The sequence below is a fragment of the Castor canadensis genome, chromosome X (assembly GCF_047511655.1).
Source record: "Castor canadensis chromosome X, mCasCan1.hap1v2, whole genome shotgun sequence".
NCBI lineage: Eukaryota > Metazoa > Chordata > Mammalia > Rodentia > Castoridae > Castor > Castor canadensis.
In genome coordinates this window covers 100,096,415-100,114,445 of record NC_133405.1, presented here as the reverse complement: position 1 = coordinate 100,114,445, position 18,031 = coordinate 100,096,415, and the positions used below count along the sequence as shown (strand labels likewise).

The following is an 18,031-nucleotide window of genomic DNA, read 5'->3' as shown; positions in this document are numbered from 1 at the left end:
TGGTGATTAGAGAAGTGTTTCTGTCTTAGTCCTGTTGAACTTCAGTTCCAACAGTATTGGAGTTGGTGTTTTCTTATATCTAGACTGTCTTGGTCAGTTTTCCATTATTGCAAGAAATACCATGAGATAGCCAAATTATGGAGAGAAAATTTATTTTGGCTCACAGTTTTGGAGGTTTTAGTTTATGCTCAATTGGTTCCATTGCTTTGGGGCCTGTGGTAATGTAGTATGTCATGGCAGAGAACACATGGTAGAGCAAACATGTTCACCTCATGACTGGAATGCCAAAGAGAAGAGGAACAGACCAGGGTCCCACAATACTCTTTGAGGGCTCATCCCCTACTGATCTAACTTCCTCCCAATAGGCCTCAACTCTTAAAAGTCCCACCACTTCCTAATAGCTCCATGGGCTGGGAACCAAGTTTGTGGAGTCATTTAATATTGAAACCATAGTATAGAGAAACGGCCAGATAAGCTGCAACCAGCAAAGCAATAAGGGTGGGGATGCCTTGGGTGTTCTGGTTAGATCATGTTTTAGAAAGACCACTGTGGTGCCAGTGGGGAGGATGGACTGTGGTTTCGCCAAAACCAGAAGCCAGGAAACCAGTTGTATCAGTTAGCCTTTGCTGTAGAAGGAACTACCCTGTCCCCAATCTTAATGACTTAGAACACTAGAACACGTATACACATACACAGAGAGAGAGAGAGAGAGAGAGAGAGAGAGAGAGAGAGAGAGAGAGAGACAGAGAGAGAAAGAGAGAGAGAGACTGAGACTTATTTGTCTCAAATTTGTTGCTGGCAATTTGGGTTGGGATTAGGTTCACTTGGGTAATTCTACTGATCTAGGCCAACCTTTGGTAAACTTGGCTGGACTTGCTCATGCATTTGCTGTCAGTGGCTGAGTCACTGGGAGCAGAATGGCTCAGATGTGATGCTTCATCTCTGTTCTACATGGTCTCTCATTCTCCAACAGGCTAGTCTGGATTTGCCCACATGACAGTGGTGGTAGGGGTTCCCAGAACAAGGTTGAAAGAATGCAGGCCTCTTGAGGCTCACACTTGGGACTCATATAATATTACTTCTACTGCAGAGAAAGTCTCAAGGCCAGCCTGGATTCAAGAATTGGAGAAAGAGATTCCACCTTTCAATGAAAGCAGATACAATTATTTGTGGCTATCTCTGCATCTAGCATACCAGCTAGAAGGTAACGATTTGTAATCCAGAAGGAAATAAGTAATGAGAAAAAAATAAACTAATGACAATGGGAATGGATGGGAGACTGACGTGGGAGAAGTCAGTGATCACCAGGGAATTGACTGGGTCCTCTGGTTCTAACTTGGGCATGGAAGAAGTTGGTAGCCTCACTTAGAAGATGAGTGTAAGAAGCAGTGCTGGTGGTAAACCTGACGAAGTCATATCATGTGTTCAGAGGATCCTATTACAGTTCTAAGCTCTTATAGACAAAAAGCCTTTATAGCTTGCCATTGTGATGAAACATCTGCTCATGAATGAAACAAAATAACAGAAGTGGAAAGAATACTTCTGGCTAGCAGTTTTCTATTGCTCTAGAAATAAAGCAAAAGCCTTTTACTGCCAGCCACAGTGGCTCACACCTGTAATCCTAGCTACTCAGAATGCAGAAATCAGAAGGATTGGGATTTGAGGCCAACCTAGGCAAAAAGCAACCAATAAAAAGGTGGACGTGGTGGTGCACACTTGTCATCCCAGCTAGGCAGGAAGTGTAAATAGGAGAATCATGGTCCAGGCCAGATCAGGCATAAAAGCGAGACCCTATTGGAAAAATAATGAAAGCAAAATGGGTTGGAGACTTGGCTCAAGGGGTAGAACACCTGCCTGGCAAGTGCAAGACCCTGAGTTCAAACCCAATTCCACCAACAAACAAACAAAAAACCGCAAACTTTTACTGTGCTTTTAAGAAGCAGAGAAATATATAGCAGAGGCAATGTTTTTGTTCTTGTTTTTGTTTTTCTGTCTCTTTGCTGGCCCCTTGTCTGACTCCTTCTCATCCTCCAGGTTTCAGTTTACATGTCTTCCTCACAAAGAAACGTTTCTTGATGACCCGATCTAACCGCACCTCTACCCCTGCTAGTTACTTTCTATTCCAATCCTTTGTTTATTCTTTCACAGCAATTTTCACAATATATTGGTATCTTGAATTGGCTTATTTGTGCATTTGTGACTCTCCAATTACATTAAAAACAAGCTTTGCTATTAGGAATATTATCTCTGTTGTTCAACCCATACAGGTCCTGGCAGATTCTAGTTGCTCAACACATTTGGTCATTGAAAATTGACTACTTTATGTCTGGAGATAGAGTACAAATAATGCTCTTCCTCAGTCACTTTTGTTGTGATGCTAAGGATGGAACCAGGACCTTGGGCATGCTTCAGCAAGTGTTCCACTCACCACATCCCCAGCCCAAGGAACTCCTCTTTTCTAATATGCTTTAATGTGAGTTTAGAAACAGATATTGAAATGTATACAGAAACACAATGGAATTTTATGCAGCCGTGAAGAAGAATGAAATGTTATCATTCGCTGGTAAATGGGTGGAATTGGAGAACATCATTCTGAGTGAGGTTAGCCTGGCCCAAAAGACCAAAAATCGTATGTTCTCCCTCATATGTGGACATTAGATCAAGGGCAAACACAACAAGGGGATTGGTCTTTGAGCACATGATAAAAGCAAGAGCACACAAGGGAGGGGTGAGGATAGGTAAGACACCTAAAAAATTAGCTAGCATTTGTTGCCCTTAATGCAGAGAAACTAAAGCAGATACCTTAAAAGCAACTGAGGCCAATAGGAAAAGGGGACCAGGAACTAGAGAAAAGGTTAGATCAAAAAGAATTAACCTAGAAGGTAACACACATGCACAGGAAATTAATGTGAGTCAACTCCCTGTATAGCTATCCTTACCTCAACCAGCAAAAACACTTGCTCCTTCCTATTATTGCTTATACTCTCTCTTCAACAAAATTAGAGATAAGGGCAAAATAGTTTCTGCTGGGTATTGAGGGGGTGGGGGGAAGAGGGAGGGGGCGGAGTGAGTGGTAAGGGAGGGGGTGGGGGCAAGGGGGAGAAATGACCCAAGCCTTGTATGCACATATGAATAATAAAACAATAAATAAATAAATAAAAATAAAAAATATATACAGAAGAAATTGATCTTTAAGATGTGATTAAACACACTGAATGATTACTGATATAGTAAATATGTACCAGGCGTTTACTCTTGACTTTTGTTTGTTTTAACTCATCTAATCTTCATTACAAGACCATAACCATTGTTATCATTCCCTCATCATACAGATGAGGACGGTGAGAACAAAGAAAGTAAATAATTTGTCTAGGGTCACACAAACAGTTCATCGTAAAGCCCAGACTTTAAAACCCTGGCAGTCTAGTTGGAAAGCCTATGTGCTTAACCATTATACCATAATTTCTTTAAAATAATTCTACTGGTTCCTTTAAAAGGCCTACCATCTAATAAAAGTGAGCTAGGAGAGAGGAGCTAAATAAATATTCTATCAAGTTACCTACTAGCCCTGTGAATTAGTAAATGTATGGCCATCTGAAAGATTTTGTAACCCTAAAATGAATTTCTGGTTTCTTTATATAGATAGCCTATTTCAGAGCTCTCAGAAATTGACTATAAAACCAAATGTTTGAACTAGTTAAAACTGTTCTTAAAATATGCTACAAACTATCAGCAAAAGAAGCTGATTTTATTTTAACCCTTCCTTCCTTCCTTCCTTCCTTCCTTCCTTTCTTTCTTCCTTCCTTCCTTCCTTTCATATGGAATTTTGCTGTGTTGCCCAGGCTAACCTCGAACTCCTGGGCTCAAGCCAGACTTCCTACCTTAGCATCTAGGTCCAACCCCTTCAATGCATAAATGCAAGTTTTTATTCCTCTTGAGAAACAAACCTTGTCATGTGGGCCCACACCAGTTATCTATTGCTGTGTAACAAACCATCCCAAAACATAATGGCTTAAAATAGTTACTCAATATAGGGGAAGCTTGAGGACATTATGCTAAGTGGATTATCCAAGAAGACAGCTACTGGATGATTCCATATATATGAGTTATCTAAAGTCAAATTCAAAGTAACAGAAAGTAGAATGGAATGCGAAAAGGGGGAGTTTTTGTTTAATGGGTATAGAGTTTCCTTTTTGCAAGGCGAAAATATTCTGGAGATCTGTTGCATAATAATGTACTTAACAATGGTTAGGATGGTAAATTATATGTTTGTTTTCTTACCACACTTTAAAAACCTTACAAATTTATTTTGTATTTATCTTTTAACTTTTTATTTTTATTTATTTGTTATTTCTCACAATTGTGTGAGATGGCAGGAACTACATGGGCAGTTCCTGCTGGTCTTACTTGGGATCTCTTATGTGACTGTGTTCAGCTGGGCTCTTCAACCTGAAAGAGAGATTGGGCTGGCATCTGTAAGATGGCCCTCACCTCCAGGGTCTCTCTTTGTATGGTCTCTAATCATTCAGTAGTCCAGGCTAGACTTCTCCCTGACATGACAGCTGGGTTCCCTGAAGGGTAAAGCAGAAGCTGCCAGTCTCTCTTAAGGTGTGACCTCAGAAATCACATAACATCGCTTTCACCATGCTCCATTGGTCAAAGCAACTCACATGTCCAGTGTAGATTCACAGGGTGGGAAGACAAAGTCCAGTGCTTGATGGGAAGGAAGATTGGCAAAGAATTTGTGGCCACCCTTAATATACCATACAGCCCAACAACAGATTACCTAGATCCTTTAAAGACTGATTTTTCCTTTGTAAGAAAAAGTTCCCAGACTGGGGCATGGCTCAAATGGGAGAGCACTTGTCTAGCAAGCACAAAGCCCTGAGTTCAAATCCCAGTACCACCAAAAAAATTGAAAAAGAAAATATGCCTTAGTTTTGTGTAGGACATAGCCTCCATCTTGAATATTCAAGAATATTTACAGAGGGCTTCACTTCTCACATTCTGAAGCTGGATAGTTCTGAAGCATATAAGGTAAAAATACTGAGGTCATTTAAACCAGAGCAACGTTGGCACTTTCTGAATCCTACTGCCAGGTAAGCTTCAGTGCTAATGGCTGCCCAATACCTCAAAGGGAGATACTTAAATCCCAGGCCTATTTGGGTTGGCAGGAAGTGACTCTGTCAAGTCACAATGGGACTTTAGCTATTAAAATACTCACTGTTAGTTTGAAACTTGAGGTCCACAAGTGGCATGAAATTCAGCTCAAACTTTAACATAATAATGAGGAAGAAGAAGAAGAAGAGGAGGAGGAGGAGGAGGAGGAGGAGGAGGAATCTGGGCCTGGTGGCTCATGTCTATAATTCTAGCTACTTGGGAGGTGGAACTCAGGCAAAAAGTTCAAGCAACTCCCATCTCAACCAATGGCTGGCATGGTGGTGCATGCCTGTTATCCCAGCTATGTAAGAAGCATAAATAGGAGAATCACAGTCCAGGCCAGCCCAGACAAAAACGCAAGACCCTATCCCAAAAGTAACTAAAGCAAAAAGGGTTGAGGGCATGGCTCTAGTAGTATAGCATCTGCCTAACAAATGCAAGGCCCTGAGTTCAAACCCCAGTACTGCCCAAAACAGATAATAATAATGTTTGCCTAACTGTACTCATGACAGAGCTGGGCCGTCCAGATTTCCCTTTAAAAAAGGACTTGCTGCACAACTGCAGAGACTGTCATCATCAGACAGCCTTCAAGTGCCAGCTTTTTCAGAGAGACACCTCCCTCAAGGTCTTCCCAAAGCCACTCATATCCAGTGAGGGAACAAGGCAGAAAAGGCCACCTGAGACAACTTTGACAGGAAATATATGTCCCAAGCACTCTGCTCAGGTTTTTTGAGGCCCACTTCCCTATCATTCAGCCTATACGTCATCCTCCCCTTTTCAGAGGAACTGATTCCTTATAAACATCTTGTACCTCAACCTCCATCTCAATTTTGGCTTCTGGAGGATCCATCCTGCTTCACGCATGGCTGGCTGCATGCATCAATACAAAGGCTCAAATATATAATCAGGCCTGATTTCCATCTCTCAGGGCAGCGCTAGTCTCATCTGTATGTTGTCCTATTCATAAAAGGCCACCTCGTGGTTGGAAAGTGGCTGGCAGGAGTTCCTGGGATGAGATCCTTTCAATTTCTCATCCTGTAAAAAGGAATAAGCATCTTTTGGAGGAGGGGGTACAGGTGGGGAGTACTGGGGTTTGAACTCAGGGCCTCATGCTTCTTGGGTAGGTGTTCTGTCACTTGAGCCAGTCTCCAGCCCTTTTTGCTTTGATTATTTTTTGGATAGGGTCTCACATTTTTTGTCTGGGGCTGGCCTCAGACTGTGATCCTCTTACCGATGCCTCCCATGTAGCTGGGATTACAGGTATGTACAACCACACCTGACCAGTAGCAAGCACCTTTACTCTAGCATTCCCCTAAGTCCTGAAGTTCACACTAACTGGGCTAGCTTTGTTCATGTGCTAAACTCTGAACCAATCACTGTGAGTAGGAGAAGGTGATGCTGATTTGTTTAGGCCTAAGTCACATGTGTCGTCCTGAGAGTATTAGGATAGGAGAGAAATTCTTTGCCAGATGAAATCAGGATTTGACCAGAGGCTAGGTGAAAGTATGCTCAGAAATGTCCTCCATAATCACTTTTTGAGGCATTCTTAACCTTATTCAGCTTAAGACTTGGCAAAATATCAACTCTGGTGAAGATAAAGATAGTACAGGTAAAATGGACTCTGGATTGAGACTGGGAATAGCTCATTGAATGCTATTCACCCAAATCATTCCAGCAGTGCCTGATATGTGTAGAGCACAATAAGAGATATTATTATAAGACAGACCCTACCACAGGGTATTTAAAATTCAACCGCATATATACTCACCAACTATAGGCACTGGCAGAATAGAATCAATGTATTTAAGGTGAGAGTAGAGTTTCTAGAAATCTCACACATGTGGAATGGAGCAAAAAGTACCTGCTGATTGACTGGAACAGTGATCTCAAAGCCCACATGTCTGACTCTGGTGGTATGGGTTGCAGGCTTTTCTGCAGAGCCTGTCTATTGTCAGCTTTACCAATAATTTAGATGATTATGGCAAAGCTGTTCCCCAGCTCACAATATACAAGTCACAAATTATGGAAGGGAGGAGGTAGTGGTCAGTGACAGTGAAAAGGGATAACTAACTGCCTAAAAGAGAGAGAGGAGACAGAACCATTGCTCTGTCTGATGGAATAGAGTGTAACTAAGTTGAATAAATAAAATAGGTGTCAAAAAGATAAAAGAAAAAAAAGGCTAGAAAAATATACCAAAATGTTTCTAGGCCTCAAAGAACAATTTTCTTTCTCCCTTTTTGTGTTTTGGGATTTTCCAAATTTTCTATAATGAAGAGACAATACTTTCATATAAGAGAAAAAACAAATGTTACCTTAAAACCTTAGCTGCTAAAACTGAAAAAGCACACTAGTGTGATCCATAGAGCAAAAACTCCTACATATCTTGGTAGTCACAGAATCCTAGAACACCTAACATTAAATTATATTTAGTATACATTCATTTTGGTTTTTTGAGACAGGCCCAGGCTGGCCTCAAACTCGTGATCCTCCTGCCTCAGCCTCCCAAGTGCTGGAATTATAGGCGTGAACTACCTCACTTGGCTTTGTAGTATACATTTTGAAAAAAAAGCAGATAATTCTACAATTTGTTTCAATATACAAGTGTCATATTTTAGTAGCTAAGGGCGAAGCTCAGTGATAGAGTGCATTCAGCATGCATGAGGCCCTGCGTTCCATCCCCAGCACTACAAAAAAAAAGTGACATGCTTTAAAGACAAATGTTTAGCACTAAAAAGAGTAAGTTGAATTCTATGGGTAAATGAACATCACTGGAGTGCACAAGAGCACTGTGGTGAAGAAACAACCTTTACTAGAGGTCTCTTATACCATTGCCTTGAGAGTGGGTATCAGTACAGAGGTGGGGCTGATGGGACCCGCAACATGCAGAGGATTCTAGAAAGACACAATGCCCTGTGGAGTGGCTGGGCATGGTCAGAGATTTTCTGTGTAGTAACAGCTGCAGCCCAACCCAAGACAGGCACACTTTCATTTGCACGCTGTTTCCCTGCACCCTTGCCCTCTCACATTCTCAAATACACAGAAGGGCGCAGGTCTGGAGGGTGAGTCTCAGGACTGGCCCTAAGGGCCAACCATATGTCTGACTTAATAGTCTCATCAGTGATCTAAAAATGGTAGCTGAGGTGACGCGCATGAAGCTTGCTGGCGCACTGTTAACACCAAAGGAGAGAGGGGCCACGGAGCACATGCAAAGGAGAGTACGTTTATGGAAATACCTGATGAGGCAGAATGAGGCCTTTGTGCCATAATCTACCTTCACAAAAGGCAGAAACACATCATGAACAGAAATGCTCTGTGGAAAGCCATTATGTGCCATATATGGCTTTGCTCAGGCTCCTTAATTCAAATAGTACCTAATTTTTCGAAGGAGATGAATATAAGTCATTTAATTATAATAGGTAGCATTATTAAGTATTGATTATATGCCAAGCACTATTCTTTGCATGTATTATTTCATTTTTCAGTGTTTCCACTCAGTTAGGCAGAATAAGTTCAAAAAATCTATTGTACGTGGAAATGTCACAATGAGAACACCCTATATAGCTATCTAAAACAAGCAAAAATGCCTTTTTTTCAAAATCAGAGAACAGGAGGATAAAACAGGTCCTGTCTAAGGGTAGAAAACAGTGGGAGGGGAGAGGATATAAGGAAAAGGTGTGGGAGGGTGAATATGGTGAAAATATATGTACTCATGTATGAAAATGGAAAAATGAGACCTGTTGAAACTATTCCAAGAATGGGGGGATAGAGGAGGTGAATTCAACTATGATAATATTGTAAGAACTTTGGTAAATGTTGCAATGTACTCCCAGAACAACAATAATATGATGATAAACATTTTTTAAAGAATAAAAAAGTGGAATAAAATATATGTTCATTGACTGAAAAAAATCTGTTGTACAGTCTGGTGACTATAATTAATAACCATATATTGTGTTCTTGAAAATCACTGTGTATGTGAGATCATTCATGTGTTTATTAGCTACATTTGGTCATTTGACAATGTTCGTATACTTCAAAATATTATGTTGTACATGATACATACTTTTATTGTAACTGTTGATTTAAAATATAAAATAATAAAATAAAAATAATTGTAAAAATTAAAATATGATATGGAAAAACATTTCCCTATGAAATACACTAAAATACAAATTATAGGCACAGTTTACCAAATAATTAAAAAGTGAACATCTCTATGCACACAAACACCTACCTGCACATAGACATTTATAGCAAGTTTATTCATCACTGCCAAAACATGGAAGCAACCAAAGTGTACCAAAGTACATGAATGGATAAGTAACCTGTGGTGCATCCAACAACATAACATCATTCAATGACAAGAGGAAGTGAGCTACCAACCCACCAAAAGACATGAAGGAAAGTTAAGTGCATATTGCCACATGAAAGAAGCAAATCCAAAAAGGCTACGTACTTTATGATTCCAGCAATATAACATTCTGGAACAAGATAAACTATGGAGACAATAAAAAGACCTTTGGTTGCCAGAGAGGGAGGGATGAATAGGCAGAGCACAGGCTTTCTAGTTTAGTGAAAATTCTCTGTATGATACTATAATGGTGGATACATGTCACTATATATTTGTCTAAACCCCTAGACTTGCCAAGAGTGAACCCTAATGCAAACTAGAATTTTGGTTGATAATGATGTAAGGTTCATAAATTGTAAAAAGTACACCATTTTGGTGTGGGATGCTCATAATGTAGGCACATGTTGCTTTATTAGATCCAATAATGCCAGGTTCCAATTTTGGAAAGATGCGTTAACATACTCCATCCCAACTTTCCCACTGAATGCAGCTATAAAACCTGGACAGGATGAATGAAGTAGTTATGGTAAATGAGAGTAGGCATACAAAGGGAAAAGGCAGAACTCATAGCATTACTGACCAGTGAGATTGCCTTTTCAATTTTTTCCCTGACCTCTGGCATCCCCTAATCTGAATTCTCGATGCAGCCCAAAATCTGTAAATGGGCATTAGCACTGACAAACAGAGCTCAAAAAAAATCCTCAAACTCAAACCCAATGAGGAAAGAGTCTTATAAAACTTAGACAAAGACTAGAAGTCCTCAGCTGTGTTTTTCTATTATTTTCTTTATGCTATCATATCTGAATCCACAACCAACCCCATGATATCAATGGTAAGCTTTCTTCATTCCACTTAAAAAATTTAAAAATATTGATTTAAAGTAGAATGGGGAGAGTGGGTATTCTTGCCTATTCCATATCTTATGTGAATGTGTTCAGAGTTTTAGCATTAAGTATGATGCTAGCTAGAGGGTATTTTGTTTATTTGTTCATCCCTTTATCAGGATATGGAAGTTCTCTTGTATTACTAGTTTGCTGAGAGGTTTTTTTAAATGCATGGCTATTGAATTTTATCAAATGCTTTTTCTGCATCAATTTATATGATCATAGTTTTTCATATTTTAATGTAGTGGAATTCATTGGTTGATTTTGAATATTGAACCAGTCTTAAATTCCCAGGATAAATCCCACATGATCGTGCTGCATTATTCATCATGTCTACAAATAGAGATAATGCTAGAAGTCCTAGCCAATGCAGGAAAGGAAAAAGGAAAAAGATGGGAAAGAAATAGATTCCTCCTTATTTGTAGACAATATAATAATTGTCCACATAGAAAATACCCAAAAAGTCATAAAATGACTTCAAACTAATAAGTGAGTTTAGCAAGGTCGCCAAATTCAAGACCAACACACAAAGATCAATTCTACTTGTAATAAAAAGTTGAAGTCAAAAACAGTATCATTCACAACAGCTCTGTGATAGTTAATCTTGTCAACTTAATTGGGTTGAGAAGCACCTAGTAGAAGAGTAATAAAGCACACTTCTGGAGGGAGGTGAGGTCATTTCCAGAGAGGATTAACCACGGGGAAAATGACCAATCCTGAATATGGGGGGGGGGCGGCAGATGGAATAAAAGGGAAAAAGGGAGGAAGCCTGCTAGCACGGGCTTTCTCTTTCTCTTTCATTCCTTGCCACCCTGAAGGGAGCTGCTCTACCATGTCCTCCCAGCCATGATGGACTGAAACCTTGAGCCAAAATAAATCCTTCCTCCCTTAAATTGCTTTGTTCAGCTATTTTTGTTACAGCAATGAAAAACTGACTAATACAAGTTCCAAATATGAAATACTTAGATATAAATCTAACAAAACACATACAAAAAGGCTGAATGACTATCAGAAAGTAGGGGTGGAGGGAATAACAATGGAGATGGAGTACAGGAGGAGGGAAGCTTCTGCCAAACCATCTGCTCCACTCTGGGAAAGTACCCTCTATCTTGCATCCCTCACAGATATTACTCTAACACTTATCTCTGCTTTTACTAAACCACCTATTTTTCTTTTGTGTGCCCACATGCAGAATGTGTTCAATCTGAACTGCTAAATTATCTATTTTCGCAATATTGTTGCATAACTATCCCAAAACTCAGTGACTTAAAACAGTAAGCACGTGTTTTGCTCACAGATCTGTTGTTCAACAATGCAGACTGAGCTCAAATAGGGGGGATTTCCTCTGGTCCTCACTGTCTGTAGTGAAGTCTGGGTTGGCTAGCGGTCAACTTGTCTCAGATAGCCTTGGCTGCAACTGGGGTAACTTAACTCTGCTCCACATGTATTTCATACTTTAGCAGGCTAGCCTGGAGGTATTCTCATGGCACACAAGCAGAGGAGCAACAGCAGAAGTGGATACATGCAAGTGCTTTCTAAAGTCTCTTCCTGCAGCACATCCATTAACAACCCATTGGCCAAAGAAAGTCACATGGGTAAAATGAGAATGAAGTGGCACAGAAATACACTCTGTCTCCTCAGGGAGAGGAGCCTCAAAGTTACATGGCAAAAGGTATGTATACAGAGAGGAGTGAATAATTAGAGCCATTAATGCTGTCAATCTGCTAAAATCATGGTGTCAGACTCATCTTTAGCCCTCCAACTCACTCCAATACATTTGTGACTTCAGTTTTATTGTTGCACATCACCTTGACGTTATCAGTGCTCTCCCCAACGAATCCCTTCAAAATTAGCTAGGAACACCGCCCCCTCCCAGCCATGGAAGTCAGGACTACTGATTTTCATTCTAATCTCACATCTCTAAACTCTGAAAAAGAACTCGGCCCATGCTAGGAAGGTCACTGAGCTAAGGGTAAGAAATACGGGCTGTGTTCATGCCTTAGTGTTCTGATATGAATCTTACTCTGTCATCATACTGCTGAGCTTCCAGAAGCCTGGACGTGGCCTCAATTCACTCAGACTTATTTCCAGTTTTGTTTCCACTGGTGCAATTCTTTTGAGGATCTGGAATCAAACACCTTCCTCCATCACTGGGAAACACTACTGAATTCTAGCTGTGTATCTGACCATGCTAACTTCTTTTTTATGTTCTGTGTATCAGTCACCATCTGTGTGTTCTCTCTTGTTATGTGAACCAAATTACTGACTTTCCCCAATCTTATGCCTTTGTGATCCGTCAAATGGCTTCAAACACAGTGATTATCTTCCTTCCTTGCCAACTTACCCTGAACTATGGCTCCAACTTCAATTAGTACTTAATGCTGGCAAACAGTGTGTTCCAAGCTGAGCATCCAAAGCACATACCAAAGCTGTGTGAAAGGTTGCACGGTGGAAAAGGATTCCAAGATCACTCCATGAAATAAAAGCTAAGTGAAGATTAAAGCTGGTACAACCTTTGGCTAACAGAGAGAAACCATAACTAAGCAGGAAATGTATGAGGTCTAAGACTTTGGACAAAGTTGATAGGAGATAAGATACTTGTAAAAGTCAGGAGTCCAGGTAATGTCACATGTCAGGCTCCCTAAGAAGCAGGCTCTGAGACAAAGTTTAGCATGCAGGACATTTATTAAAGAATGTCCTTGGATGATCACATGATAAAGCGAGAGCACACAAGGGAGGGGTGAGGATAGGTAAGACACCTAAAAAACTAGATAGCATTTGTTGCCCTCAACGCAGAGAAACTAAAGCAGATACTTTAAAGAGGCCAATAGGAGAAGGGGACCAGGAACTAGAGAAAAGGTGAGGTGAAAAAGAATTAACCTAGAAGGTAACACCCACGCACAGGAAATTAATGTGAGTCAATGCCCTGTATAGCTGTCCTTATCTCAACTAGCAAAAACCCTTGTTCCTTCCTATTATTGCTTGTACTCTCTCTTCGACAAAATTAGAGATAAGGGCAAAAAAGTTTCTGCCAGGTAGCGAGGGGGTGGGGGGAGAGGGAGGGGGCGGAGTGGGGGGTAAGGGAGGGGGTGGGGGCAGGGGGGAGAGATGACCCAAACATTGTATGCACATATGAATAAAATAAAAATTAAAAAAAAGAATGTCCTTGGAAAAGAAGAAGCATGACAAAAAGAAAGAAATCAAGCTGTAAAATAGGCCCAATAGCCCTGAATAGCCCTATAGGGAGGGAGTAATAAAGATAAAATGACCCCTCAGTCACCCTGGATTGGGTCAGAATGGCCAGGCATTATTATCCCCCTGCATACAGCACTCACTGGATATGAGCCACCAGGGAGGGTATGACTTTAGCAAGGTGGCTTTGCAATTGAGGCAATCTCTGAAAAGACTGAGAACTGAAGGCTGCTTACCCACAGCCCACTTCCCACTTAGCATTTGGGACAAGTTCCTCTTTGGTGGGAGAGCTGAGAGGCACATGACAGTGTCCACCACACACATTGATCCATAGACCCCATGTTCCTTTAAGAGAGTTCAGTTCCTGCTCCTGTAGATTTACCAGAGTCAATCTAAACCTAAGGCCCAAACCCAGTCTCTATTATACTCTTTTCATGCATCTCTGAAGTTGGGGTTATTATTTTTCATCATTTTGTTCAGTCAGCTGTATTGTTTGAGAATCATATGATTCTGAAGAAATAAACACAACTTAATATGTTGTGGCAACTTAAAAATATGTCCACAAATTCTTTGATTCTCTTTCCATCAAGAAGTATGATTTAAGCCAGGCACGGAGGCTCATGCCTGTAATCCTAGCTACTCCGTAGATGGAGATCAGGAGGATGACGGTTCCAGACCAGACCAAGAAAACAGTTATCAAGACCCCATGTCAACCAATAAAAGCTAGGCGTGGTGGTACATTCCTGTCATCCCAGCTAAGCGGAAAGTGTAAATTTATGCCCAGGTCAACCTGGGCATAAATGCGAGATCCCATTTGAAAAATAATTGAAGCAAAAAGGGCTGGGAGCATGACTCAAGTGGTAGATCACTTGCCTAGCAAGGGGGGCCCTGAGGTCAAACCCCAGTACCAGGGAGGGGGAGAGAGAGAGAGAGAGAGATGGCTTATGTGCTCTTTCTTTGAACTGGGGCAAGATTGCAATTGGCTTTTAGCCAATAGAACAAGGCAGAAGTGATGCTGGGTGACTTCCAAAGCTAGGTCAGAAAAGATGATGCAGCTTGCCTTGTCCCTTGGGATGCTAACTTAAAAAACTTAATTTGCACATAACAATTGCACACATTTATAGGGTACAGTGTGATATTTCAATACATGTACACAATGTGTAATTGGCATATCCATCCTTCAAACATTCATACATTTCCAAATAGCTAGTAGAGATGATTTTGAAAAGGCACTAACTCTTGAGGACCTGACTCATTATATCCAAAGTGGGACTATCTTGAGGCTACCATGCTGTGAGGCAGTCCTGGTCACATAGAAAGGAGTTCCGGTCAACATGCCCACCTGAGATCTCAGGCAACAGTCAGACGTGTGAATGGTGACACCTCCTTATGGTTCCATTAATCCCAAGCTGTTGAGTCACTCCAGCCATCAAGCCTTGCCAGCTGAGGTTACACACATCATGGGGCAGAGATAATGACTCCCAGTGTTCTCTGTCTGAATTTCTGACACACAAAATTACTGGGCACAATAAAGTGGTAAGCCTCTAAGTTTGGGGGTAATTTATTTCTGAGCTATAGTAACCAGAGTACAAAGATACAAAGCTGACTGCCATAAACGCTCAATACCATCTGTGCACACTTACAGAATAGTCTCTTGTGCATCCTTTGGCTCTGAAGGAACCTGGAAATGAGTCAAAGAGGAGAATTTCTGGATTTAAAGTATCATTTTATGAGTCTACCACGTGCTTTGCTTCAAGAGGCAAGGATGTGACAAATGGAGGACACATCAGAGGAGGGGGGAAGTCGGGCATTAATCACACAGGCTTAATTTCTGATCCTAAATATTGTATAAATATTTTGCAATTTAATCTGGTTGCCACTAGGTTTTTATTTATTTTTACATTGACCAAACATAAGATGCAGTCACTTGGTTGTATGAGCCATAAAACGTATTAAGTCATTTGTGTTAAATAGCTTTTCAAGTGAAGAATTTTCTCTCTGAATAAGACAGTCTCCTTTAGATAATGTCTCCAGATACATTCAAATGAGCAGTGCATATCAGAATTGAGAAACCCAAATGAAGAAGGTCCTTTTATTTTTCATAGCTGCTAAGATCATTTATATTTTCAGCAAACAGAGAAAGTGAGGAATTCCACTTTAGGTTTTAATCAGAATGTAAGGATTCATCAAGTCAGAATGTGCCCAATGTAATAAGCCATGTCTCTGGAAATTTCAGAACCAAATTTTCCTGCTGTTCAATGTGGCTAAAATTCTGTGGGCTAAAATAATAAAAATATGTACCTTATTATCCATAATGTCATTCCAGCTATTATAATGCAATATTTTGGAGAAATTGTTGGAGATCTTGCCAAAACCATGTCTCAAGATTTCCACTTAACCTCTGAAAAGCTTTGTGGAACAGCCTGCTTCACACTGTGGTTAACTGTTTTCTCCTCAACCCCCGAAGTCATCAAGTTTTACCAAACATGAAACATGACATAAAAAATTTCTTTTCCTACTTGATGTCACTGTGAATCTTCTCAAGAAAAGTGGGAAGAAGAAACACTTCAAAGAGATACTCTGATCACCCCATTCAGTGGATAGCATTTGCTCCTGAGTTCACAGGGCCAAGAAAATGAAAAGAGGAAAGAGGTACTAAAGGCTTAGACGCCTCTGGGTACTATTAGTACCAGATAGATAGAACACTAAAGGCATGAGAGAAAAGTAACTTCCCAGGATCATATAATCAGGAAGGAGCAGGGCCAAACTTTGAACATAGGCACCTTTAACTACAAATCAATACTACTTCTTAGAACAGAGTTATTGAAAAAAATTAGGCCCCCAAACAGTAGAAAAGCCAAGTGTGGTGGTACACACTTGCAATCCCAGCTACTTGGGAGGTGGAGATCGGGAGGAGCATTTTGAGGCCAGCCCAGACAAAAGGAGACCTGCATCTCGACAAACAAGCTAGTGTGGTGGCAGAAGCCTGTAATTCCAGCTCTGTGGAAGGCTAGGTAGAAGAATCGCAGTCTGAGGTCAGCCCACGCAAAAGTGAGACCCTCCCTAACTGAAAAATAATTGAAAGCAAAAAGGCCTGGAAGTGTGGTTCAAGGGGAAGAGCTCCTGCTTAGCAAGCATGAGGCTGAGTTCAAATCCCAGTATTACCTGTTCCCCCACCCCAAAGAAAACATTGGAATGCATTTGACCTTTTATTCCTTGCTAACCCATTTCCCCCCTACTTTTCCATTCAGCCTTTATGCACCCCACCCACTTTTAACACAGACACCCACTCCACTCCATACAAGCTAGGAGAATTTAACTAGGCAAGGTATTTCCACAATACAACTGTGTGAATTGCAAAGTGCCATTTAAAAGAGAGGTATTAACTTTGTATACTAACTTGATGTCACATTGTGTCCCATCACCCTGCCTCAAATGGCCTTTAATTCCCTAAGGAGCAGAAAAGATGGAATCTTTTTGTTTTGTTTGTTTTAATATCTTTATTAAAAGACAAAAAATTAGTGTAGAATGCCTATCAGAGGTAGGCCTAGAAAAATATGGAATGCTTCATGAATTGGTGGATTTTTTGGGGTGGAGCGGTGTTGGGGTTTGAACTCAGGGCCTCATGCTTGCTAAGCAGGTGCTCTACCACTGGAGCCACTCCACCAGCCCTATTCACAAATTCGCATGCCATCCTTGTGCAAGGGCCATTCTGGTATTCTCTGTATCGTTCCGATTTTAGTATATGTGATGCCAGAGTGAGCACGAGACTGTCTTTTAAAAGACAGTTTTTTAGACATTGTGGTAAAAAGTGAACTGCCATAAAGTCCACCATCCTAACCATTTTAAGTACAGTTTCCATTACATTCATATTGCCAAGCCACCATCATCACCGTCCATCTCCATAACTATTTCATCTTGCCAAACTGAGACTCTGTCCCCATTAAACAATGACTCCTCATTCCCACCTCCCCCCAGTCCCTGAAAACCACCATTCCGCTCTCCTTCTCTGTGAATTTGGCCCCCCTGGGCAACTCAGATAAGTAGAATCATATGGTATTTGTCTTTTCGCGTCTGGCTTATTTCACTTAGCATCATGTCCTCGAGGTCCAGCCCTCTTGCAGCGTGTGTCAGAACTGCCTTCCTTTGTAAGGATAACATGCCATTGTATGGATAAAACACATTTTGCTTATCCACTCATCTGTCCACGGACATTTGTGTTGCTTCCACTTATCTTTAGAGTTTTTTAAAATCAGTGCCATCACCAGCTCACACACAAAAAAATGACCTCCCACCTTTCTGACCTGCTTCCTACTCTGCGTTGTCATCTGTGTCACAGGCTGACCCTCCTCTCCTGTTTGTTCCTCCTTGCCTTAGGGATGATTTCACTGTTCTACCACCTTTTACTTCTTATTCTTGCCTATGCCCTTGCTCCTTGCCGACC

At 40.9% G+C, this 18,031-nt stretch overlaps 1 non-coding gene across 1 annotated transcript; it reads right to left on the bottom strand.

The window, feature by feature from the left end:
• Positions 1 to 17,246: 17,246 nt before the first annotated feature.
• Positions 17,247 to 17,353, bottom strand: LOC141420089 (U6 spliceosomal RNA). Its single transcript, XR_012444786.1, has one exon. It is a non-coding gene; the product is annotated as a U6 spliceosomal RNA (small nuclear RNA).
• Positions 17,354 to 18,031: the final 678 nt, after the last annotated feature.